Genomic DNA, 26,885 nt, shown 5'->3' on the forward strand with positions numbered 1-26,885 from the left:
TTCACTTCAAGCTGACCGGCAAGATAGCGCTGATGGCGCTTAAAACATAGTTTTTTGAACCTATGGAGCATCAGACTAAACGATCAAACATATGATTATTAACGGACTGGGGGCTACTATGAGGTACTGCTGGCGGTTTTATATGCTTTTTTTTTAAGGTGACAGGTTCCCTTTAAACAGTTGAAAGAATTAATGAATAAAAATGAATAAATATAAAATACATATCAACTTATTTATTTTGGTCTATTACATTGAGGCTGTAATATAACTGAGGTCATGGACTTTAGTAAAGGCAGACAGAGAGCTATAATTTTTTTTTTCAGTTTTAGTCCTTTTAATTATTTTATCAGTATATTAAGAGAAGCAGTTTATTAACATTTTCACCTTCACTGTATTTGGACGAATCAATTTCTCTCTATCTGCATAAAATGGGAGTGAGTTATGCCAGTTGAATGAATCCTCAATGATATCTCATTGTGATCGGTTTCCTTTTAAGCACACGTGAGCGCAGGTTCCCAAACCCATAGTAGAGGGAACCATTTTGTTGTTGATTTTTTATTTTTTTTTGCATTTCATGAATTTAGGATTCTAAGAAAACATTTCATCTTTCTTTGTGTATTTAATCCTTTAACTGTATAGTACATGTCTTTTTAAGAATGCTTATTAACCCTTTCATGACCAAAGGTCATTGATGCCCCAGTGTCCAGGTCAAAATTTACAAATCTGACATGCGTCACTTTAAGTGGTAATAGCTTTGGAACACTTTTACTTATCCACGCCATTCTGAGATTGTTTTCTCGTGACACATTGTACTTCATGACAGTCATAAATTTGAGTCAATATATATCACCTTTATTTATGAAAAAATCCCAAATTTACCAAAAATAAATAAAAATTTGCAATTTTCTAAATTTCAATTTCTCTGCTTCTAAAACAGAAAGTGATACCTCATAAAATATTTATTACATAACATTCCCCATATGTCTACTTTATGTTGGCATCATTTTGGAAATGTTATTTAATTTTTTTAGGACGTTACAAGGCTTAGAAGTTTAGAAGCAATTCTTAAAATTTTTAAGAAAATTTCCAAAACCCACTTTATAAGGACTAGTTCAGGTCTGAAGTCACTTTGTGGGGCCTATATAGTAGATACCCCCATAAATGACCCCATTGTAGAAACTAGACCCCTCAAGTTACTTAAAACCAATTTTTCAAACGTTATTAACCCTTTAGGTGTTCCACAAGAATTAAAGGAAAATGGAGAGGAAATTTCTAAATTTCACTTTTTTAGCAGATTTTCTATTTTATTACATTTTTTTCTTTAACACATTAAGAATTAACAGCCAAACAAAAATCAATATTTATTACTCTGATTCTGCGGTTTACAGAAACACCCAACATGTGGTCGTAAACTGATGTAAGGGCGCACGGCAGGGCGCAGAAGGAAAGGAACACCGTATGGTTTTTGGAAGGCAGATTTTGCTGGATTGGTTTTCTGAACGCCATATGTTTTTTATTTTTCTACCGATCGTCTTGTGCAGGGGCTCATTTTTTGAAGAAAGAGTTGAGGTTTTTATTGGTACCATTTTTGGGTACATAGGATTTTTTGATCATTCATTATTACACTTTATGGGACAAGGTGGCCAAAAAATTGGCTGTTTTGGAACCTTTTTTTTTTTTTTTTTTACAGCGTTCATCTGAGGGGTTAGGTCATGTGACAGTTTTATACGAGCAGATCGTTACGGACGTGGCAATACCCAATATGTATACTTTTTCTTATTTATTTAAGTTTTACACAATAATAGCATTTCTGAAACCAAAAAAATGATGTTTTAGTGTCTCTATAGTCTGAGAGCCATAGCTTTTTTATTTTTTGGGCGATTGTCTTAAATATGGGCTTTTTTTGCGGGATGAGGTAACGGTTTGATTGGTACTATTTTGGGGTATATACGCCTTTTTTGATCGCTTGCTGTTGCACTTTTTGTGATGTAAGGTGACAAAAATGGCTTATTTTTTTACACCGTTTTTATTTTTTATGGTGTTTATTGGACGGGGTTGATGATGTGATATATTTATAGAGATGGTCGCTACGGACGCGGTGACACCTAATATGTGTGGTTTTTGTTAGTTTTTTTGTTTTTTTTTTATAGGAAAAGGATTTTTTTTTTTTACATTTTTATTTATTTATTTTTACTTTTATTATTTTCAATTTTTTTTTTTTATCAGTTCCCTCTTGGATCTTGAAGATCCAGTGGGGCTGATGGTTGTACTATACTTTGCAATGCTTTTGCATTGCAAAGTATAATACAATCAGATGCCTGTAGGTGGCAGCACCGGACGCCTATGCCATGGCAACCGGACGCCTTTGCAAAGCGTCCGGTTGCCATGGCAACCATCGGGCGCTGCGATCGCAGCAGCCCTGATGGTTGAGAGAGAGGGAGCCCCCTCCCTCTATTAACCCCATGGATGCCGCTACTGCGGCATCTATGCGGTTACAGTAGTGTCAGCATAGAGCTGACACTCGCTGCTGATGGCGGCGGCTCAGGAATGGAGCCGCCGCCATCACACACAGAAGGGGGACCGCATCGGGGGCAGCATTTTACTTATAACAGATCGGGGCAGGAGGGGGCGGACGCATCGGGGGCAGGGGGCAGCATTTTATTTATTACAGATCGGGGCAGGAGGGGGCGAACCGCATCGGGGGCAGGGTAATAGAAGAAGGACAAGAAGGGGGCACAGATCGGGGGCTTCAGGACACATTACCGATTTCAGGCTGTGATCTGCAGAGCGCAGATCAGAGCCTGAAACCGGCATTTTAACACTGCCGCGATCCGATTGGTTAGTCTGCACAGACTAACCAATCGGATCGATTGCCGGCAAGGGGCCACTCTGATTGGCCCCTTGCTGGCATTACTAGACTGTATGCTGTCCGTGACAGCAGCAGGGCTCGGGCAGAAGCTTTAATCCAAGCGTTTTGCAGCGCTTGGATTAAAGAGCTGGCTTGACGTCTATACACGTGGTAGCTGCACGGGGTATGTGCAGCTATCACGTATATATACAGATTGCGGTCGTGAAGAGGTTAATATGCCATGAGAAGGTGCACAAGTGCTCCCCATTTCTCCTTGCTCTTTGTGCAGCTACACGGCTGCTTCTAACTGTTAATCAGCTGCTGCTATAATTGCTGACCTTGACTGCCCTCTCTCTCCTTGTCTGAGCAATTAGGTTCCTAGCTTGCTAAGTTCCTTGCAAAGGTGTACTGTTTCCTGTTATCTGCCCGTGTACTGACCTCTGCCTGTTTAACCTATTGACTCTTCGCTGCCAGTCCTGACCTGTTTCATGGATTCTCACTAACTCTGCCTTCTATGGGCCTGTTACTGACTACAGGTTTTGCTAGGTCTTTCTGTGCCTTGCACTGATATCTCTGACACCTGTGGGTCAGCTGTCAACTACATCACATCACAACAATTCCAGGAGGTAGCGGTCTGGTGGTTCCCTGCAGCAACGTCCAGATCCCTGTATAGGGGTTAAAGGGTGAATACCAGGTGACTGCCAGGATAACACCCATATGTTTAGCCCAAAGTCAAACCGGTTGGTTGACACAGTGGTTACACACCTACTTCCGAAATAAAATGATGTATTTAGAACATGCTTGGTCCCTGGTAGACAAGTAGTAAAGTGTTTTGTGGGGGTCTATGTACTGTAGTGTTTTTGTCAGTTGTAGAATCAATTACCTACATTTGTTATCTAGTTTACTCTAGATTTTGTCCTAAATTGTACAATTTGGAACACACACTTAGGCCCCTTTCACACGAGCGAGTTTTCCGCGCGGATGCGATGCGGGAGGTGAACGCATTGCATCCACACGGAATCCTGACCCATTCATTTCTATGGGGCTGTTCACATGAGCGGTGATTTTCACACATCACTTGTGCGTTGCGTGAAAATCGCAGCATGCTCCTCTTTGTGCGTTTTTCACGTATCGCAAGCCCCATAGAAATGAATGGGGTTGCGTGAAAATCGCAAGCATCCGCAAGCAAGTGCGGATGCGGTGCGATTTCCACGCATGGTTGCTAGGAGACGATCGGGATGGAGACCCGATCATTATTATTTTCCCTTATAACATGGTTATAAGGGAAAATAATAGCATTCTGAATACAGAATGCAAAGTAAAACAGCGCTGGAGGGGTTAAAAAAAATAAAAAATCATTTAACTCACCTTAATCCACTTGATCGCGATGTCGGCATCTCCTTCTGTCCCCTTTACTGAATAGGACCTGTGGTGAGCATTAATTATAGTTCAAGGACCTTTGATGACGTCCCTCCGGTCATCACATGGTACGTCACATGATCTTTTACCATGGTGAATCACCATGGTAAAAGATCATGTGACGTACCATGTGATGACCGGAATGACGTCACCACAGGTCCTGTTGCTGCACAGAGATCAGATGAAGCCAGAAGGAGATGCCGGGCCGCGAACAAGTGGATTAAGGTGAGTTAAATTTTTTATTTTTTTTTTTTAACCCCTCCAGCGATGTTTTACTATGCATTCTGTATTCAGAATGCTATTATTTTCCCTTATAACCATGTTATAAGGGAAAATAATACTATTTACAGAACACCGATCCCAAGCCCGAACTTCTGTGAAGAAGTTCGGGTTTGGAGACCAAACACGCGCGATTTTTCTCACGCGAGTGCAAAACGCATTACAATGTTTTGCACTTGCGCGGAAAAATCGCGGGTGTTCCCGTAACGCACCCGCACATTTTCCCGCAACGCCTGTGTGAAAGAGGCCTTAGAGGACCTGTCACCAAAGCAAAAAAAAAATTTTTAAATACTCTGCTGCTTGTATGATCTGACTAGCCAAGGTATCCATGGCATACTTTACCGTATGCTCCTGCGACAGACGATCATTGGGACCAGAGAAAGCAACCCTGTAGTGATTCAGTTAGAGCTTCACGCATTGCACTTATCACTGCAATGCTATTCTGCAGCCATCTTTATGTAGAACTATCAAGAGAACAATACAGATCCTGTTATCACCATTCTACACCTGTTATCGCATTGATTGCCCTTCAGATAACATTCCGCTGACGAATGGATTATCTAACTATATAGGAGGTCTTATAATTTTTGAATACTGTTACCGAAAGACAATATTTTGTATTAATTTTCAATGGCATAGTACTGCCAAAATGAAAAAGCTTGGTGTTGAAGGGGAGAGCGTCACGAAATAGTAGTAGTAGGAACATTTCAGGATTGCATTGCAGAGATGTATGGCATATGGTATTGATCGTTTTAACCCCCTCAGACCAAAATTAGGTTACTTTGGGGCACAACCACCACATGAGATAGAAAGTCCCAACTTCAGAGTTGCATGGGTATGCGGGGTCTATTTTATGTATTTTTTTCAGGGGTCATGTACCATCTAGACAATCTATTCTCTTGAACACGAACAGATCGGAATAGATTAAGGGAAAATAAGAAGTTTATGATGTTGACTTTCCGAGAAGGACAGTTTGAGGTCAGCTTCCCACACTTTAAACATGTAAAGTCTTTATGTTTAACAATATTCTGGGTAAGTAGAATACGGTAAAAGAAAGAAAGGAGTTTTTTGGGAAGTGTAGTTTGTTGAACTAAAGTTTCAAATCTCGTCAGTGGTTTTTTAAGATCTAAGGGCCTTTAGACGCTGGTCTTAATAAAGCCCCATAGCTGGCGGTGGATCGCCAAAGTTACCATAAGGAGCCAGCTCCTCCATAACTTCGGATGCGCCGCTTCTAAATGTAGCCCATATTTCTTGCTGTCCTAAATTTAGACCATTTTCTACACCTAAACCAGGCGTAGAAAATGGAAAATGAGACGGCCCTTACCTCAATTTTAGACCTTCCCTTAATTTTAGACCTGGCGTGAGCGGGGAAAAGTTGCAGATAGCAGGCTATTGTACACCGCAGATGGCGGTGCAACGGTTAGTTGCGCCGCCACCTGTGCCTGAAATACACCTAATATAGGTGTATTTCAGTATAATAAATGACCCCCTAAATGTTTTAAAAGAGATTTTAAAGAAGCCTGGAGAGCTGAGTATGTAAGAAAATTAAGTGAAGGAGGTTAGAGGATCTGTTTGGTTTCATCTAGCGTTGGTACTAAGCCTTGAGGTAGCAGAGAATGCAGTGGAAGGGAGTAATTTACTATATTTACTGTATGGGGGTATAATAAGTCTTTGTCTTGAAGTATAGGTAGGCCTCCAATAGAAGTTTATGGGTCTTTAAGGGTAGTTATAAGCCATTGAACCTGATTCAGATTTGGGGCATAGAAGTTACCTATGATCATGAGTTGGTTAGATATCCGTCCCTTAACAGAAGCATATCTGCCTCCCTTGTCTGTACTTTGGGACACAATTGAGAAAGGAATGTGTTTGCTAAAACCAACACTTACTCCGCAGGAGGCACCAGATTTCGACGGGCTATGACACCATTGAGTATGATTTGATTTGACATGCCTTGTGCGTTCTTTTATATTGTTCTCTGTTTGAATAAAAAGAGATTTGAAAAGAAAAGAATATTGAGGTTCAAGAACGATCATTTTCTGATGTAAGTTTCCCTTTAATTGACATGAAGTTTCTGCTGCATTTATCAAACAGAGATATTAAACAGCGCAATTTTAAGCATACTTAAGTATACTAGTTCAAACAGCCATTTCTAAATGTGGGTGGCTGCATATGGGCTAAAATAAAATACTTGCATGTTTATTTTCCCACTGTTACCCCATGGATGGTCCTGTGGTTCTCAGCTGGTCTCAGTTTATATCACACATGTAATAAAATGCTGTCGCACATGCAGTGGTTGCGTGCCAGAATGGCTGTCTTAAAGTACAGGGGCATGTAAGGAAAAAGGGAACCAGTAGTTGCGCAGCAAGAATTCCTCTGGGATGAATTGATGAAAAGTAAAGAATGCTTCATTGATGAAGGGACAACACCATGCCTGATGATGTTCCTGATCTGACGAAGGGATTTGTCAAATCCTCAAACACATTGTCCCTCCACCAATAAAGTGTATTTTATTTTTCAGAAGTTTTTTCAGCTTTCTTGTAGCGTGGCTACTAATCCCATTTTTCCCTAATTGCCACAGAGTTCTAGATCTTCTTATCGTCGGAGGAATAGCGTGCAGCAGCTGATTATCCTCCACATACTACAATACAGGTTGTTGTGCCCTTGGAGCAACAACATTAGGTTAGTGGCTTTTTTTTTTTTAACGGCCAGTGAATAATGTTCTATCTTGTCCGCTTTTCACTGAGCGACTGCCCACATACAATTGAATGGGTCAGTTTTTAACAGCCGTTTCTTAGAAAGGCATCAGTGGAAAAAAAAGTCCATTAAAAATGGACAGTCGTCTTAGAGTACAGTCACATGCAGCAAAAATATCAACCGAAATAGGTTGGTTTTTGTGGTTGCATTGCTGCCATGGGCAGACTGTGAACCTAAAGTGGCCGTGGAATAAAACCTAAAATTGGCCCCACGTGTTGTCCCACCTTCTGTCAATTTGGACAACAAGTAGGCAGGGCCTGCAATAGTGTAGTTCCAGCACAAAATACTGCCCCAGCAGAACCAAATAGCACAGTGCAGCAAAAAATACTGCCACCACAGTATTCCATTGTATCACTGTCCTAAGGATGGTGATACAGTTGAGTTCAGGAGGGCACCTGCGGCCGTTGGACAGGTGCATAAGTACCTGGCCAACTCTGGTGGCCCCATGAGCATCAGTCTACCGGGAAATTTCCCTGTGAGGTCTATGTCCAGTGTTCCCCTGATTCCTGCTGAGGTTGCAGCAGTTCTTCCACTGCTTTGAACCTTTGAATCCTCTTTTGTAATGACGAGGGATGTACCATGTATGACTGCACTGGCTGGAATGTCTACTGAAAAAATTCTCCCATTTACCCTTCCATAGTTTTCTGTTTATAACATGGTTGTGTACTGTAACCTATATAGGGCAAATAATTTCTCTTAGGCCCTATTCACATAACCATTTTTTGTGGATTGGATGCAGACCCATTCATTTCAATGGGGTCGCAAAAAAGGTGGACAGCACACCCATGTGCTGTCTGCATCTGTATGTCCGTTCCGCAGCCCCGCAAAACATATTGAACATGTCTTATTCTTGTCCGATTTGTGGACAAGAATAGGCATTGTTTCAATCGGTCGGCAAATAAAAAAAAAAAGAGAACAGAAGCAACACGAACGTCATGCATATTTCTTGTGGACGGTAAAATAGGTACGTTGTGTGAATTGCACATCTGTGAACGTAGAACTGCTGAATGGACTAGATCTCGCTCTCACAATAAGATTAAGGCCTGTACACAGCATCATGAATTCATCCAATCACACTCATCTTAAAGTAATTCATTTGCCAATTGATTTCTCTTTCAAGGAGATGCTGACTCCTCGAGTGTACAAAACTAAAATTTGTATTATATTTTATGTATTATATGTTGAATTTACTCCACTAAATATTAATTAGGCGTATTCATCATTAGCATGTTGTAATCATCCTGTGTAGTTTGTCGTCTTATGTGAAGCCTTAAGATGAATACAGAGTTTGTTTCATTTTTAGTAGGCATAGCCCTTAGATGAAACCTGCTTTCCCCTTGATCTTAGAAGAGTGAGGAGGAGAAGGGCTGAGGAGATGGAGCCCTCACTTCAGATTCTGTCCAAGTCTTGTTTTTTTCATGGTGGGGTACAGTGGAGTAAGAGGGCACTAGCTTTTGCATCTGTGGATGGCGCCAATGCCATGTTGGATAATGGCACTTTGCAGACAGTGCGGAAGGAGCAGTATGTGATCTGAAAAAACAGGAGATGTCTTCCAAATCCTGATCTAAGTGCGCAGGAGTTGTTGCAGGCCTCTTCCTACTGCACAGAACTATGCCTGAAAATTGTCTGTAAGGTGCTTATTTTATTAGGCACTATCAGGGATGGTCAGCAGCTCCCAGACCACACCTCCACCATTGGCAAACCAGACCCCCAAAAAGAGCACAGGTTTAAATGAGTAAACGACAAGATAAACTGCACTTTATATGAAACAACTTTATTTCCCCCACCTAGGTTTCAGAGGAGCAAAATAAGAAAAAAATATTTTTCATCAGACCTCAGATCAAACCCCCAATCTTCATCAGACCTCAGATCAAACCCCCATTCCTCATTAGACTCCCCCAATCTTCATCAGACCTCTATTTCAGACCTCAGGTGAGACATAAAATAAATAAACTTACCTCTCCTGCTCCAGATGGTGCTACCACTTACAGGTCCACTGCACTTTTCCTATATTCACCGCTCCCTGGTCTTCTTCCGGTGCCTCACTTTGGGGAAAAAAGTGTGTCTTATGTTGCGGGAAATACAGTATATATCAGTCTGCCCAGCTCCTTCTGTTTAGGCGAACAGACTGCTTGAGGATGCGCCTTATTTACGACGAGGCCTGCGCATTGTCATAATGCATCCTCCAGTAGTGCAGGGGATATCAAGACCGATGCAAAAACGATGGTCTTCATAAATTTCCCTTTATGTTCAACGTGATAGGAGAGCCGACCCCCTGTCATGTGAGAGCCGAGACTCTACTCTCCTCTGCACGGGAAACCCGTGCAACTCTTAGACTGGGCCATCGGAAAAAGGTGGCAGCTCAGCCTAAGGCCCCTTAGTGACTGTCGTAAAAAGACATATGGGTTAAAGGGAACCTGACCTGTCTATATTCCACATAAAAATGACAAATCTGGAACATCTATTCTTCTGACAGCTGACTGATATTGTGCCGTTACTCTAATTCTTACTAGACGTTTATGAACAAATTAACAACTGGGTTTTACGAGTTGGGGGGGGGGTCCCTGTTACGATTCTGTCAGTGCTGGAAGTGGCGGACTGTGTAGAGACACACACTTTTGAAACTGAGAATGGTAACCGCTAATTGTCAGTTTATTCATTGATTTATATTCGGTATAACAAAGGAACGGCGCAACATACAGGTATAGGAAAAGGTTCCCCAGAATTATTTTGATGGGGAATTCAAATAGTTACTAAAACAGACTTGTCAGGAGAGAGGAGAGGAGAGGGGTCCTCTTTAAGAACAGCTTGCTGTAGGTTAATATACAGTAGGTTAATAATAAGCTGTGAAGAGGCTGATGGGTATTGAAGGTGAGTGAATAATTTTTTCTGTGCTTATCAATAAAACATATCTTGAATACAATACGTTGCTGTGAAGCAGCCTCCCTCTCCTAGTGATATGCCAACAAAGTATGATCAGTGGGAGCCGACCTCTGTGACCTCTGCTGATCACTAGAGCCAAATGCCACATCATCTGCTGGGCGGCTCGGCTTGGCTTTCTCCATGGTCACCAATTTATTATAATGTTCTGTCTATGAAATGGGAATCTCAGTGATTGGACATTGATAGCATATTCTAGTGATATGCCCTGTCAGATATATCGCAGCATGACTCCGATGGCAGGTTCACTTTAGATGTAGCTGTTATTATACCATAATATAGATATGGACGCTTTACTGCCTCTCCCCTGTGGATTAGGCTGCATGGGTTTAAAATGGCATTGGCCAAAGGGTATAGCGGTGGATCGCATCCTGAGTAAATGATATTGGAAAAGTATTGCTATGTACATAGTTATGGAAGAGTGGGCTTGAACTGAGTTATTTAATGGCCCGTTAGCCATAAAAGATTATAGAATTACGTAGGTGTTGCTACGTTAATGAAGGGCTTCTGACGTGCCGAGTAGGAATGAAGTCTCCACAGAGTGTTTGGTCATGTGCTGTTAGCTCATTTGTATTAATGCAGAATTTGCTTGACAGCCAGAAAATTTCCCCCAAAGGAGCCAGGGAAACAGCTAGGATGTATTGACTGCATGTTCACGTGTGACACGCTTAGGACAGAGTCGATAATAAAGCCAGCAGGGTCAGCATGGTTCAGCAGGTACCCTACTGGGTTTCCAAGTTAATCATCACAAACTGATGCTGGTATATTTATTAATTTATAATATGAGGAAACTAATATGAAGATCTGTCCTGGGGATTAACTAAATATCCCTCCCCCCCATATATATATGCATGCTCTGCGTGGCTGAGCGTGCATTTGTTCTGAAGGGGGACGCAAATATTAAATCGAATGGAAAAAGCTATCATTTCTGTATATATCAAGCTCTTATTTCACCTTGATTCTGATGTTATCTTATTGTCTTGACCCTGCTTGGTATATTGCTCTGTGTTGGTTCAGACAGTATTCTCTGGTTTTGACTCTGCCTGTCTGACTTTCTGTTTCGTCTCCCCTTGTAGGTTCTGTGCACTTAGGGTCCATTCACACGTCCGCAAAATGGGTCTGCAATATTGCGGAACAGGTGCGGACCCATTCATTTTCAATGGGGCCGGAATGTGCTGTCTGCATCCGCATTTGCAGATCCGCAAAATGCGGAATGCACATTGCTGGTGTCCGTGTTTTGCGGATCTGCAAAACACATACGGACGTGTGAATGGACCCTTAGGCTACTTTCATATCTGCGTTTTTTTTATTCAGGTTTTGAGATCCAGCAGAGGACTTCAAAACCTAAATAAAACTGATGAATTTAATTTGATACAACAATACATTCGTTCCGTTCATATGCAGTTGTATTAAATCGAAACGGAACAAACCAAATCCGGCATTAAAATCATTGTAAGTCAGTCGGTGATGGATCCATTTTTTTGGGTAACGCTGATGCATCCTGATCAGTTTTGTCCTCATTGTTCTGGCCCTGTTTTGAGATACGGCAGATGTGAATGTAGCTTAAGGGTAGGGACCGTTGCCCAGTTGGGTGCCACCATTTAGGGCAGATTGTCCAAGTAGGTAGGGACAGCAGTGTGGGTCGAGGTCAGGTTCCTTACCCAACATGACACATTTAATGTTTATATTTGGGCTTATCACTGGGCCCCTGACAATCAGCAGAATAAGGTGGCCATCGGTCTGTTATCTCTTCCTAGCCATTTTTTACTAGGGAGTTTGCCAGATGATTAAACCTACTAAATGACTCCCAGGGTATGGTAGAGCATTTAGGAACATGTTTACATATACCTGCTTCTCCATTCCTAGCATCTTCATTCCTGATGAAGTCAACTTTTTTTCATTATACAAATTAGGTGGCAAATCCATTTCCAGCAAGTGCTCCATGTCTCACTTGTAAACCCTACCTAATACCTTTCTATGACCGACTGACAGCGCTAGCATTTGCAACATCACTGCAGTCTCCACTAAAATCTTGCCTAATCTCATTTGTTTTTCAACCCGATGCATGCACAGTTCATCTGTGAGGCTATTTCCCACAGCAGGGATCCTACCAGCCATGCTTCGAGCTGAAAATACATACTTAATTTTAACGAGGTCTGCTTACGAGTGAGGATGCTGTAAATGGTGAAAAAGGTATCTGAACACACATTGCTAAATGCCCTGCCAAGCACTGGGAGTTGTTTAGTACAACTAAATCGTCTGACAGACTCTCCCTTTAAAGAGCATCTGCTTTAGTGCATTGTGTAAGTAACAAACAAAACTATTTAATTCACTTTAATTGTTGCCAAAATGAAGTGCCATAAACCTTAAAGAACGTATTTTATATCCGAGCTGAAGCACGTGTTTCAAATATTGTGACTTGTTCATGTAAATGTTATATTTAAAAAAAAACTAAAAATATTTTGTGCCATTTACACTAAATGCTTAGCATTTCCGCATTTTAAATATTTCTTCATTATGCTGGGGGGATATAACCTAGAAAGTCTGGCTTTTTGTATCCATTTTTGGGTCTTTGCTTTTTAAAGACGTCTTACAACTAAGTAAATTAGCATTTGTAGCCCTATTAAGCGAATATCTTTCTACCCATCTGTTCTTTCCGTGCTCTAATTGCTCACTTCACTCACAGAGTTTATCAATTAGGAACTTGGCCAAAAATTCTCTAATTGCTCAAAAACACTGTGGAAGTATCCAGGTGGATGCTGGCGGATGGGGGGCAGCCATGCTTCTGATGACAGGTGAGTGGTGTAAGGTTACTTTCACACTTGACAATGACAATGAATGGGGACAAAACGGAAGCGTTTTTTTCCGGTATTAAGCCCCTATGACGGATCTCAATACCGGAAACTAAAACACTAGAGTGAAAGTAGCCTTAGGCACTTCGATGCCTGGGCCCGGCAGTGAAGTGAGCTGGTGTAGGATTTCAGGGAGCAGAGTGCCTTTAGCAGAGTGCCTTTTGGAAGGAGAGATCATCGGCAATCTCCAAAGTGCATGTGCACTTGCATTCGGGGAAGAACATTCCTGGGCACTTGCAAGTCATTTGCCTATATTGTCAAACTTTGTTTTTGCAACATCAAATACACAGAAGGGAAAAAGAAAAGGTATGATCTGATCTGAACAGGCTTCCTTTAAAGATCATCTCAGGGAAGAAAACACTTGTGGGTCTGGGTGGGCTTTCTTTACACAGCTGATGGTTTGGGTCCCAGGCACTGTCAGGAAGTGTAAAAAGTGATCAACATCTTAAAATGTGTAGAAAACTTTGCAACTCTGAATTTAAAAAGTTTTGTGTTTTGTAGATTCACAAAAAACACCCAGTTGGGATCTATTGTGCCATTGACAATATTGTACAGTGTAGCCCTGTTGAATACCTCGAGGTACTGGATGCAGAACATGAATCAGTCAGGCTTTCCCACCATTCTGGCAGCAATGTATGGTGTTTATATGCAGCTCTGAAGCTGTATGTCACCATGTAGCTGTAGCCTATACACTAGTGGTTCTTCTCTCTGTCCTTTTGCAGAATCACATTCATATTGGGCACGGTAACTGTCCTTCCTGGTTTGGGAATCATAGGAAGGTATCACAAGCCTCCTAGAAATAAACTAAACCTCCACCTTGGGCACTTTAGAGAAGTATTAGAGATTATTAATTCATATTTTTATCGGTTCATATAATATTTTTTATTCTGTGCATCATAGGAAATGGATATGTGGAGATTATTTGACTACAGTCATCTCTTCCATCCATTGATGTGGCCATCTACTCCTAAACAGGTCAACATGTCCGCATACATTATTGTATGTTTTACGTATTGGCACAATTGTCACAGGGATCATTTTCAATGCATTAATTTGCTCAGAGTTCTCATTTTTTTAACATTTGGCCTAACTTGAATGTTTTCTAACTTGGGGGTCACACAGCATGTAATTAATCTTTTTTAATTCGGTCCTCCAGTCTAATAAATTGATCCCTTGTCTGCTCAGCACTTGCAGCTTTTCATAGATTTCTGCCGCGATGTTGGTGAACTGCTTATTAAATAATGGCCTGGTCCCAGTATGGACACTGAGTTATTGCTCTGTCTTTTTTTATGTCTACTGTTCAATATTTCAATCTGCAATGTATGTCACATAGTAATTGGTGTAAATTTGTCTCATACAGAGCATAGTATACGCACGGCTAATGGCAGTGTGATTTACCAAGGTGAAATAAGAGCTTGATATATACGGAAATGATAGCTTTTTCCATAGTGTTTAAGGATCACTTATCAGCCATAGTATGCAGGTATCTTTTAGCAATTAGGTGATTTTGACATTGTGGACTGCTTGTGCTCCTTAAAGCTTGGATTAAGTGCTACTTACACAGCATTTGAGTATGTGTTATTTTATTATAATCTCTTTAGAGCTTGCATGTCACCTGTAGTGGATCAGGCTACTAAGAATTAATTATGGTACTTCAAACCAAGGCAAGTATTGCTTAAACAATTCATTTTTCTGCCTAGGGAAAAGCTTAGACATATATACTGATACACGCAATGTTTTAATTAGAAATAATTCCTCCTACTGTAAATATTGGCTAAAATCCTGAGAAAATCCTGTACGGCAAGCTTTTATTAACCCCCATTTATATTAGATTCTACTGAAAAAAGTGCTGCCAAGCTTAAAGGGGTGTTATCCCATGATTAATGTAAAAAATGAAAATCAGACATCATATAGTACATGACAATACCTTTCTAACAAAGCTAGAACCAGCCCTGTACCTCACATGGATCCAGAGATCTGCCCATTCATTGCTCTCCTAGATTTATTTCAAGATGGCAGCTCAGGCCACGTGTCCTTTCTCAGGGTGCATATCCTTTTGCTTTAGCTGGTGACAGTTGAAGGATGGAACTGAGGTGGACAATAAAATTTGAAAAAGTATAAACAGCAGGTGGTGCTATACAGATTTCATTTAGTGGTAGAATAAAAATGCTATCTTTCTGGGCAGACACAAATGGATATTTTAAGTTGGTAGGTGTCCAAGTGTCACTCACCACTACCCAGAAGATAAGGAAAAAAAAACACAGCGCAACAGACCAGTCTTGGTTACAAACAGGAACTCTATTTATTAAATTAGCAGATGGTACAATGCGTTTCGGGGGACAAAGACCCCCTTCATCAGGTGCAGACTGCTGGTATACTAAGGAAAATGCTTAACACATGTTTATATACACTAAAAAACCACCAAAAACAACTAATAAAAAGGGGGTGGGGCGGGAAGTGCTGCTCTGGCCCCCCTGTCTCATGAGTAGCAGTCAATAAATAATACACAAAATTGGTGCCATAATCACATACAACACTTTATAATACACAAACATTGGTGTTTCAAATGGTGGACAGTTAAAAACTGAAAGTGTAATAAGAAACAGCGAAGCCCGGCATGAGAACGGCGCCGGAGGCATCGCTGTATTCAGTGCAGTCACGTGACCGTACCTCCGGTCACGTTATCGTTCTGTGTTTTGGCAACGGGACGCTGGAGTTGGAACCCAGATGGAATGTATGGGCTCTCCTGATGAATGATCGCGCAGCCTGAAACTGGGCTGCAGCGATCAGAGATACACTGGTGGTGGGGGAAAAGGGACCAGGAGAGGGCCGCTGGGGAGCCGATGATACTGTTAAATGGTAAAGGGATGCCAATTGTCATTGAAAAGGGGAGTGGTAATATGAATGAAACATGACACAGGATCTTATGTACACAATTGAATAACTGTGTATATATAAAGAAAATAATAATAATAATAATAATCAATGGATGACCTATATGGTCATTAAATCGAAGGTACATATAATTGGCTGACTCCTAGTCAGGGAGTCTATAGGGGTTGGATAATCTTAAAGCCATATAAAATTCAATATAAAACATATAAAACACAAATGAGAACACTGTGTGTGACCAGGCCGGGAATGTCGGAATCGGTGAAAAAGAAAAATATACAGGTATTTGAATCAATGGGATATAGACAATTTCTGCCCACATGTGTACATAAGTGTATGGTTGGAAAAGAAAACAATTAGAGGTGTTCAACTATTGGTAGGTTAGGCCCAGTTCGAAAATGAATCAGAGCCATTTGGTGAATGTTCCAGAGGGTCCACTCGGAGGGGGTCATGGGATAAGTCTAAAGGTTAATCTCAAACGCCTCATTCAGGCCACGCGGATTCAGACATTTCAACTTGTAGATCTAAAACATTTAGCGCCTCCGTAAATTTTGAATGATGTTATAACCATTTCATCTGATCTGCTGGATTTGGAGTGATGGTAAATCCAAAGAAGGAACCCTGATGGTGGTCCGCAGCGTGCCTGGAGACGCCGTGCTGTCGGAATCCTTTTTTGACGTTGGATCTGTGCTTGTTGACCCTGTTGCGGAGGGTCTGGATTGTCCGGCCGAAATACTGGAGGCCACAAGGGCACTCAAGCAGATAGATGACATTCGAGCTACCACAAGTGAGATTTTCCTTAATAGAAAAAGTGTTACCATTGGAGTTGTGAAAAGAAGCGGTAGTAGGTATACTCTTGCAACAAAGGCACTTCGGTTGATTGCATTTGGAGCTTCACCCTTGTCCAGTTTCACTCGAGGGGGCGGCTTGTCCTGAATACTGTTTCAGTTTGCTAGGTGCCAATAGGCCCTTCCGGGTCTGAGCTCTCCTAAATGTAAGGAGGGGCTTCCTAGGTAAAATCCTGTCCAGTAAAGGATTCCGCTTGAGAATAAACCAGTGTTTTGAGAGGATCTCTTTGATAGTATTATGATTGCTGTTGTAGGTCGTTAAGAAGTTAGTGCTGTAGTGTTCTCCAGGAATTTTCTTCTTGATGGTCCCATTTTGCTCTTTTGGGAGGCAGTCATCTTGAGTGAGGCCACGAGCTCTGTTGAAGGCTGCCTCTATTACCCCAGGAGGAAAACCTTTTTGGGTCTGCTTGGTGCAGATTGTCTCACTTTGAGCAACAAAATAATTGTCTTCCGAGCAATTACGTCTTATTCTCTTGAACTGACTAAAAGGAATGTTGGTCTTCCATTTTTTTTTATAGTGTTCGCTACCAAAATCGAGATAACTATTGCAATCGACTTTCTTGAAGTAGGTGCGGGTGGTGATTCTTCCGCCGTCAATATTCAGCTCTAGATCTATATACTTAGCGGTAGAACGATTGTGAGTTCCTGAGAGAGTTATTACCGTTATTACTATTTAGGTATTTGACAAACTCAATAGATGTAGTGTCCCCGTCCCATCTGAAAATCAAGTCATCGATATATCGACGATAGAATATTATATTATTCTTCCAATACTCTGAGTTGTAGATGTAGGTATCCTCAAAGGCCCCCATGAATAAATTAGCGAAGCTGGGCACGAAACGCGTACCCATAGCAGTACCTTTTAATCTGTAGGTATAGGGGGCGTGGCTAGGCTGCCGAAGGAGATGGCCGCTTGAGTGAAGGGCTCCTGCACCTCAGCGACTGTAACCTTGCTAGCCCGTCTTAATCCAGCACACAGCAGCATTTGCCGATTCCCTCAGATGCTCTACTCCCCCGCCGATAGTATGGGGAAGACTAAAAAGCAACTGCAGAAACTGCAAGACGGAAACTTAGAGAGCTACTTTGACTGGGGGCGATTCAAAGATGGCGCCGATGGATCAGACAGGGCAGCACTGGGATCCCCTATCAGCGCGATGTCACCAGCGCCCACAGCCCGCTCTCCCTCCCCACCGGACGTTTCTGGCAGCACTAACCTGCTGCATGTGTCGCCTCCGTCGCTCCCGCCGACTCCAGAAGAGGTCAGAGCTCCAGGAAAATCACAGCATGGGATCCAAGATGGCGCCCGTCTTATGGCGCAGCGGGAACAATCGCTCGGTCTCCAGCATACCCAGCCGCATGTCGGACGTACCGGAGGCCAGCCACAGCTGAGTGAGTACACCTCTCACAGTGTCCCACCCCTGGATCCTTTCCAAATGCTTCCCACCTCAGATAAGCCTGTTACTGAGGACTCTCTTAAAACCATGTTATTAGCCCTGAAATCCTCCCTGCAGACAGACATAGCCGGACTGATTAACCCTCTTTCGGCCAGACTGCAGACCACAGAGGACAAGGTGCAGCATGTGGAAGTGAAAATGGCTGAATTTGCAGCTTCACAAAATGCCATTATTGATGCCCATAATACTATGGCTGATGAGCTGGAAGCTGTCAAGATGAAAATGGCGGACCTGGAGGACCGATCCCGACGGAATAATGTGAAATTCAGGGGTATTCCTGAAGATGTTGCCCCCCAGGAACTGCAAGCTTACCTGAAAGGGTTAATAAAGGCACTACTGCCACAGATCCCAATCCCAGATATGATCATTGACAGGGCCCACAGACTTCCTAAACCTTCACACCTGGGTCCTGATATTCCGCGTGATACTCTAGCACGTATCCACTTCTTTCACACTAAAGAAGCACTCATGATGGCAGCACGGAATACGCCTTCGCTACCTGCTCCATATCAGAAGGTCAAACTCTACACGGACCTCTCTATGGTCACCCTCCGCCGACGCAGAGCACTACAACCTATTACTAGTGCCCTCAGGGATAATGACTTCCCCTACAAATGGGGTTACCCATTAAAAATCCTCATCCGTAGAAACGGACAGACGCATGCCATCAAAACCCTGGAAGAAGGAAAGCAACTACTTCATCTCTGGCAGATCCCATTGTCCTCCAGAAATGTGGATGCGGACATTGCTACTGAAGTTCCTGCCACCTCACGCACGTCTGAGGGCTGAGCCCTGAGTGTCTCCCCTATACCTGACAGCCAAAAATTGGGAGTTACCGTTGTGGCGATACACTGTTCTGTCTATTATGCTGAAATTCCTTCTGTATTACCCCAACTGGGCGTTGGAACAGTACTTTCCAAATTGGGTGCAGGTCCTTTGTCACCATTTAACTTTTGATTTATTTCAACTCTAGCACTGAACTTTCGCCCTTTCTCTGCCTAGACGGTTGTTTCCGTCCCGTTTAATTCTCAGGCGGTTACCTCCGTCTCATTTATTTGTTTAATTGTTGTTCTTCCCTCTCCACCACTCTCCTCCCCCCTCTTTCCTTCAAAACCTTAGTGCCTGAAACTCTGCCTTATTGATCTTGAAGCAAAACGTTGTACCCCCCTACTTAACCTAGAGGTCGACTAAGCAGTTCCCTTTGACATTATGGGTCTCAAAATTATGTCCCTTAATGTTAAGGGTCTCAACTGCCCTCAGAAGAGGTCTTATATGTGGAAAGAAGCTCTGACAGCTAACATTGATATTTTGTGTATACAGGAAACTCATTTACTGCAAGCAGACGCTGATAGAATACACCACCGCCTGTTTCCTGTGGTCCTGCACTCGCATTGTGACAAGAAGAAGAGAGGTACCCTGATCGCAGTCAAAAACACTGTTGCCTATACCCTGATTAAGTCTAGAACAGACTCGCAAGGTCGTTATGTTATTCTAGTTTGCTCCATTAACAACATCACGTACACTATAGTTAACCTATACGCCCCTAACTCTCATCAATTGGTTTTTTTACGTAAACTTATGCGCAATGTGAATAAACTCAAACAAGGGAAAGTAATCCTCTGCGGAGATTTCAACACCGTCTTACACCCCAATATTGACTCCACTTCTCCTACCAGGCGACCAGATACAGGGGTTGCCTCTTTCTTGCATTCTGAGGGCCTTACGGACATGTGGAGAGCGCAGCATAGCCTTGAAAAAGATTTTACCTTTTTCTCCCCAATACATATGTCCTACTCGCGAATAGACATGTTTATGGTAGATCACACTGCTCTGCTTCAAACAATTTCCACTGAGATAGGCCTTATTAAGTGGTCAGATCATGCCCCGATTACTATTACCCTAGAGGAACAGTTTCAATCGACTAGACCCCCTATTTGGAGGAATAATACATTTCTCTTTAATAACCCAAACTATGTGTCAGAGCTCTCTACGCAGTTGAATGAGTATTTTCAATTTAACGATGGCTCAGTTTCGAGCAAGTTTATCTTGTGGCAAGCCCACAAAGCATACATGCGGGGTTCCTTGATTAAACTTAATTCTACTGTGAGAAAGCTCAGAGAACGAGACATTACCCAAGCCCTAGAACACATTGCTAACTTAGAGGCCACAAACAAATCCGCTCCTACCTCTCAATGTTCTACTGCACTTCGGGACGCACGTAATAAGCTCAGTAGCCTACTTTCCCAAAATTACCAAAAATCACTCCTACGGCTCCGCTCCAAATACTACTCTCAGAGCAATAAAGCAGGTAGACTTTTGGCGCAACAACTAAAAACCCAACAGGCAAAGTCTAAAATACCACACTTGATTCACCCCATAACTAAAGCAAAACTGATAGATCCCCGCGAGATTGCCAACCAGTTTAAAGTATATTACCAATCCCTTTATAACCTTAAAGATAGCACTCCTCTTCCTGACAATTACTCTGCTTTGGTGGAGAGTTTTCTCTCACAGGCGGCTCTCTCTTCTCTCACTCAAACACAATTGCAGTCCCTCAATGCACCATTTTCACTCACAGAAATTCAAAAAGTTGTTATGTCTCTCCAGCTGGGTAAATCCCCGGGTCCTGATGGGCTATCTAATGAATACTATCGCCATTTTCAGCATATCCTTGCTCCATACATGCACGAGATGTTTAAATTGGTGCAAGATGGACACTCTTTCCCCTCGGACATGCTAGAAGCCCTAATAGTTACTATCCCAAAGCCTGGCAAAGTACCGGACATACCCCAGAATTTCCGCCCCATTTCATTGCTCAACTCTGACATAAAAATCTTTGCCAAGATGATTGCCAATAGATTAGCCCCTCTCCTCCCTTCCCTGATCCACCCTGACCAGACTGGGTTCGTGTCTGGTCGGCAAGCATCTGACAACACTAGACGAATTGTAGACCTATTCAACTATGCTGAGTTACACAACCTCCCAATGCTGGCAATCACATTAGATGCAGAGAAAGCATTTGATCGCTTGCATTGGGACTACACATTTTCTACGCTCCGTCAAATGGGATTCTCAGGGCAAATATTACAGACTATTCATAGCCTATATTCTTCTCCGTCTGCGAAGGTATGGGTTAATGGAGTGGTGTCAGATCCATTTAGTATTACTAACGGATCCAGACAGGGCTGCCCCCTATCGCCTCTATTGTTCGTGTTGGCACTGGAACCCTTGGCGCAATCTGTTAGGAATTCACCTTTAATAGCTGGAATGGAAATAGGTAACAAGTCTCACAAAATCACGCTATACGCAGATGACATTATCCTCACGTTAACTGACCCCAGTAACTCACTAGACGCTGCCCTTTCAATGATTGCAGATTATGGGTCCCTTTCATATTATAAAATCAACAATGCCAAATCTCAAGCTCTCCCTATTAATATGCCACTAGCGGAGGTGGCCTCTTTAAAATCCTCTCATGATTTGGACTGGCAAACATCAGAGCTCCCGTATTTGGGGGTAAAGATTACCTCTCCTTGCTCTCTACTATACAATAGGAACTACCTCCCTCTCCTAGACACCATGTTGAGCGATCTCAACAGCTTTTCTATGAAAGCATTATCCTGGGTGGGTAGAGTGGCATCATTTCAAATGATGACCCTTCCTAAGTTTATATATATATTTAGAGCTCTCCCAATCCCGATCCCTATGACATTTTTCAAAAAAGCGCAGTTGAACGTAGGTAAATACATATGGGGTCCAACCAAACCCAGAGTAGCGAGAGCATTACTCTTTAAGAAAAAGCGCGCTGGCGGACTAAGCCTTCCTGATATTAGAGACTACTTTCGAGCGGTAGCACTTTCCTTTGCCCGGGAATGGTGGATCCCTGACGACACAAAGGCCTGGATTCAGATTGAATCTTCCACTATAAAACCCGCTTCTTTGAAAGATTACTTAATTCAACAACTGTGGAACCCTTCCCAATCACGCAGGAATCTGCTCACTATACAGCATGTTTGTAACCTGTGGTCCATGATTCATACTGTTCAGAAAGACATGACGTCCACCCTCTTAACACACGCCACCATGAGAACATTGGAATTAAATATTCCTGACATCAATTTGACAAATTGGAGAGAAAAGGGGATCACCTCTATATCTCAAATTATGTCAGACGGCTGTCTTATCCCCTTTGATTCTATTCACAGTTTATTCGCATTGCCGCATACCGAATTCTATAATTTCCTTAGGATTAGACACTTTGTTGCGCAGATTACGCAGAATCCACCCTCAATAAATTCCGACATATTGAGATTATTCCAGTTCCCGCTCCTTTTTAAAAAACATACTACGCGATATGTGTACGATGTTCTAGGGGACAAAGCCACTTTTGTCAAAACCTTACCTATCCAAAAATGGGAAATAGACCTGGGGAAGACATTTCCAGTAGAAGATTGGGCACAAGCTATCAGATTTCTGGTTTCCAATTTCAAATGCGTTACCCACTACGAAGCGGGGTTGAAGACCCTCCTACACTGGTATTTCACCCCACAGAGACTAAATACAATTTATCCTACATCCTCCCCCAACTGCTGGAGAGGATGCGGTTCTAGAGGTTCTCTACTTCATATCCTATGGGCATGTCCCGTAATTACCCCTTACTGGCACAGTGTTTTTGACCTGATCTCTGGGATACTAGCTCGGGCTGTGGATCCTTGCCCTGAGTTGGCTCTCTTGTTCTTGGGTATACATTCCATCCCCTTAAATTGTAGAAACCTGGTAGGTCACGTCCTACTTAGCGCTAAATTGATCGTTACACGTTATTGGAAGCAATCCATCTCACCGACTATAACAGAGGTTATACAGGAGATTAACAAGTCATGTAGATACGAGAGTTTACTGCCTCCCACGATTATCTCCCTTAAATCCAGGATACTCACTTGGGATCCATGTCTCCATAACTCCAACTATACCCCCTGAATAACCAAGACGTTCCTGCACTAAGAGTGAAGACAGTAGGATACGCCTAGTGGACATAGGTCTCTCTGACTCGGATAGACTGAGTTAGGGTTCATCCCAAACCCCTTCTCTCCTCCCCTTTCTTTCCCCCCCCCATTTTCCCTCAATGTTACGGTCTATTTGTTACAGACCTCACCAGATATGCAATTTCTACTTGTATACTATTGTCTTAAGAGCAAGCCTACTGCGTAGGCACCTAATGTTATACTTTGAAATATTGCGAAGTATGGCTCATTTTGCCAATTTACAAAAATGCCAATAAAAATGATTCCTTCTAATCTGTAGGTATAGTGACTCCTCAAACCTAAAAACATTATGCGTGAGGATGAAGTCGATACATCTGAGGCTGAAAGATTTCTGTTCTTCCGGCATGGAGACGTCGTTATCCAGAAACAGTTTAGTACTATTGATGCCTAAGTTATGTTGAATATTTGAATAAAGGGCCGTAACGTATAGAGTTATCCAGTAGTACGAATCTTTCCATGTGATGTTTTTGAGTGATTGAATCCTTAAGATATGATGGGAGTTGAACTACATATTTCTGTAGAAAAATGTCAACGTAATGGGACAGATTACAGGTAAGGGATGATATACCTGAAATGATAGGCCGACCAAGTGGATTGGAGGTATCTTTGTGGATTTTTGGTAGGTGGTAGAAGAGAGCGATAACCGGATCTGTGATGTGTATGTATTCCTGCTATTTTTTACTGAGGATATGGGATGCAGAGTCAATGAGTTTCTTGAATGCTTTTTTATGTTCAGTCAGCAGGTTCTCTTCCAAAATCTAGTAATACTCAGTGTCGGATAAGATACGTAGTGCCTCTTTGACATAGTCAGCCCTATTTTGTAGTACAATGCCGCCGCCTTCGTCTGCACTCTGAATGATCAGATCAGTATTTTCTTGTAGTTGTTTAATGGCCAATCTTTCCTTGGCCTTGAGGGTATGGTTAGATGTTGGTTTCTGATGAATGGTGCGAAAGTCCTCCATAACTAGATCGTAAAAGGTCTCTATGAAGTTCCCCCTATGATGTTGGGGGTAAAAGTTGGAACAAGGTTTTAAATCACTAGAGATGTATTGTGTCTCAGAGGGTGTCGTGAGTTTATTAGCCCCAGTGTCGCTTCCTTTGGTGGTATTGCCCTGTAAGCTGAAGTGTCTCCTTAGGGTTAATTTCTTGATAAAATTGTGCAGGTCTAGAAAAAAATTTAAACCTTTTACCTTGGATGACGGGCAAAAAGAGAGACCTTTGGATAGTACTACCAGTTGGTTGGAATTGAGGTGATGAGTTGAAAGGTTGAAAATTTTCATTTCTTTATCCTGTGTGCTGGGTGATTTTACATTTTTCATTTTGTTCGGACCCCCTCTGCACCCTCTTCGGAATTTTTTCTTTTTGTATGTCTGACGCCTAAAAGGTGGAAATAATTTGTGATCGACACTGTCCCAGGACTTTTCAGTACTGGGTACGACGTAAGCGGCATGGGATTGCGCAGTAAAATAGAGAGCACCGTAACGCGTTTAGAATAGGAGGTAGGGATAAAAAAGACGGACCATTTGTAATGTTTTGTGTAGTATTTGAGAAATCTTCCAGACCTGGGTTGAGATATTGGGTATGACATACGTATGTCGAAGCTGGGGGGTGTTAGGAGGGTGGGGGTGGTGTACCACCGTGGAGAGTTAGGAACGAGTCGAGCTCAAGATCAACCGGTGTGGATGGGGAACCTGGAACGGGTTCGGTGGGAGGTCTACAATAGTGTTAGATGATGTGGAGGAAAACACTGTGGGTGGCAACTTGAGGGGGGCACAGTTGGAGAGGACCTCTTGGCCAAAGAGGTCTAGTGTCAAGGCCGACGGAGAGTTTAATTAATTTAATTGAGCCCCTCTTTAAATTCCAGAAAACACTTGCAATTTTGCTAGTGCTATTTAATAATCTGTGTATCAAACCTGTGAATTTTCATTTATAGGCCTCATAATAAAACATCTGGTGGACAGAAGACTGCTATCACGGTCGGCGTGGCTATCACATACGTGACACAGAGGGAGGGAACGAGGAAGGCCCTGCCCAAGTGAGAGGGAAGATGGTGACCCCTGACTCACCTGGCGGCTGGCACCTGGCTGCCCTGGCGTCCCTAGACGGGTTCCTCACCCGTACGCCGATCACGTGCCTAAAGCCCTGGCTTTCCCTGAGCTGAGCCCTAGGTAGTGAACAGGGCGATGGGAACACTAGTCCGCACCACTAACTCTAAGGGAAAACACCAAGGGGAGGACATACAACACAGACTCAACATATATTCCCAGGTGGGCGACAACCGGAGACAACAATAAGCCCAACAGGGATCCGGAGGGTAGCACTCAGAAACGACAAGCAGGATTCACCACTCCAGTGGGTCAGTATAGATGTCCAGGCAGGAAGCTCTATAACTGGCAACTAGAGAAGTGTGAGGGGAGAATATAAGGAGGTAGGGAGTGGCAGACAAGAAACAGCTGAGGAGGAGAAGCTACGGATCCCTGAGAGAGACAAAAAGGATAGCAAGGCAAACACAGAAAACAATCACTAAAAAACAACGTGATCTTTAGATATAGAGCGCGCAGCCACCCGCTGCGACTTCCTGACCCCGGGTATAACGGAGTCAGACGTGGCTCTTGATACCCTCGTGACAGTACCCCCCCTTTCACGAGGGGCCTCCGGACACTCAGGACCAGGTCTCTCCGGATGAGAGGTATGGAAAGTCTGAATTAACCTGTTGGCGTTTACCTCTGACGCTGGAACCCACATTCTTTCCTCGGGACCGTAACCCCTCCAATGCACCAGATACTGAAGAGAGCGGCGGACCCGACGAGAATCAACAATTCTGGCTATTTGAAACTCCAGATTACCATCCACAATAACAGGAGGAGGTGGCAGCGGTGATGGTTCTAGAGGTGGAACATACTTCTTGAGTAACGATTTATGGAAGACGTTATGGATCTTAAAAGTCTGAGGTAGCTCCAGGCGAAAAGCCACAGGGTTAATGACGGCTACTATTTTATAGGGACCAATGAACCTAGGACCCAGTTTCCAAGAAGGAACCTTCAACTTAATATTCCTAGTAGACAACCACACATAGTCATTCACTCCTAGGTCCGGACCTGGCGACCGTTTCTTATCGGCCATGCATTTATATTTACCACTCATCTTTTTCAAGTTAACTTGCACCTTCTGCCATACCGATGAAAGAGATGAAGAAAACCTTTCCTCTTCGGGAACCCCAGAAGACCCCCCCTCTTTGAAAGTACAAAATTGGGGATGAAAACCGTATGCACCAAGGAATGGTGACTTGCCAGTGGACTCCTGATAATGATTATTTATGGCAAACTCAGCTAACGGTAAATATGATGACCACAACTCTTGGTTTTCAGACACAAAACACCTTAAATATGTTTCTAGGTTTTGGTTGGTACGCTCAGTCTGTCCATTCGACTGCGGATGGAAAGCTGAGGAAAAGGACAAGTGAACCCCCAAACGGGAACAAAAAGCTTTCCAAAACATAGAAATAAACTGGGTTCCCCGATCCGAAACCACATCGGAAGGGACCCCGTGAAGCTTCA

The 26,885-nt window shown here is 42.8% G+C and overlaps 1 protein-coding gene and 1 long non-coding RNA gene across 2 annotated transcripts in view; both read left to right on the forward strand.

The window, feature by feature from the left end:
• Nucleotides 1-26,885, forward strand: part of AVEN (apoptosis and caspase activation inhibitor) — a 539,051-nt gene that overhangs the window by 414,050 nt on the left and 98,116 nt on the right. The window lies entirely within an intron of this gene.
• LOC120982446 lies at nt 1,648-17,817 on the forward strand. Its single transcript, XR_005774900.1, has 3 exons — nt 1,648-1,657; nt 8,694-8,698; nt 17,712-17,817. It is a non-coding gene; the product is annotated as an uncharacterized LOC120982446 (long non-coding RNA).

This window comes from Bufo bufo, chromosome 11, assembly GCF_905171765.1.
Source record: "Bufo bufo chromosome 11, aBufBuf1.1, whole genome shotgun sequence".
NCBI lineage: Eukaryota > Metazoa > Chordata > Amphibia > Anura > Bufonidae > Bufo > Bufo bufo.